The following is a 1,039-nucleotide window of genomic DNA, read 5'->3' as shown; positions in this document are numbered from 1 at the left end:
GATTTTAGGGTGTCAGTCGGCCAACCTGTACGCCGCACTCCTTCCCCTGCCTGCCTGTGAACATCTGAGACAAGACTATTTTCCCCTTACGCTGCCCACCTGCCGTGATGGCCTTCTAGTCCACTCTGATCGTTCCAGAGACTCTGTCTCCTCTGTCTAAAACACATGCGTTTTTTCCTTTTTGCATTCCTGGCTCTGACACCCCCCAGGCTGATACGTGACTCCTTCCTTTCACAATCACATTTTTTCAAAGAGGAAGCTACACATGGGAGCGTTGGCTTCACTCTTAACCCTTTGCAATCTGGTTTCCTCCCCTACCTCGTGTTTCTTTTCATAGAGCGCCAGTGAGCTCCTAATGGCAAAAGGACTCTGACTCTTTTGCAATGCATGGCATGGTTACAACCTCCCCCTTGTAACCCCGTCAGCCCTCAATTTCTACGAAACTTGTTCTCACCCAACTCTTTCCTTTTTGTCCCCCCTCTGGCATCTTCCCTCCTCCTAACCCCCACACACAGGCTTTCTCCCAAACTACACTCTCCTAGCTCCAAGATTCTCACTACGGTGTGGTGCAGGTTTTCTTAAAGTGACAGCTGATTTACATTTTTTTTCAGAAGCTCACTCTGGCAGTGGCCGAGGGAATGGATCGTAGGTCGGCAGGAGTGGGATAGAAGCCAGTTAGAGCAGAAAGTTCGGCGGGGGGTGGTCACAGCTGGGTCTGAGGTGGCTCTGTGGACGGACAGAAGTGGCTGTACAGAATTTAAGACATGTCTTGGAAATTGCTGATGGATTAGATTTGAGAGTGAGGAAGGAGGGAATACAGATAACTCGTTTGTGGCTCAGGCGACTTGATAGATATTGGTCTCTTCATGAGCTTTGAAAGATGGAGAAGGGGTTGGAAAGACTTGGATAGGGAAATCAGGAATTTGGTTTGAGAATGTTAAATTGCATGTGGCTATTAGAGGTTCTAGTGGAGGAAACCATGTTCCCTTAGCTATCTCAGCCACTCATGACTTTGGCTATCTCTTCTTTATGTAGGGAA

This window comes from Pteropus alecto, unplaced genomic scaffold (assembly GCF_000325575.1).
Source record: "Pteropus alecto unplaced genomic scaffold, ASM32557v1 scaffold312, whole genome shotgun sequence".
Lineage (NCBI taxonomy): Eukaryota > Metazoa > Chordata > Mammalia > Chiroptera > Pteropodidae > Pteropus > Pteropus alecto.
This window is presented reverse-complemented; position numbering follows the sequence as displayed.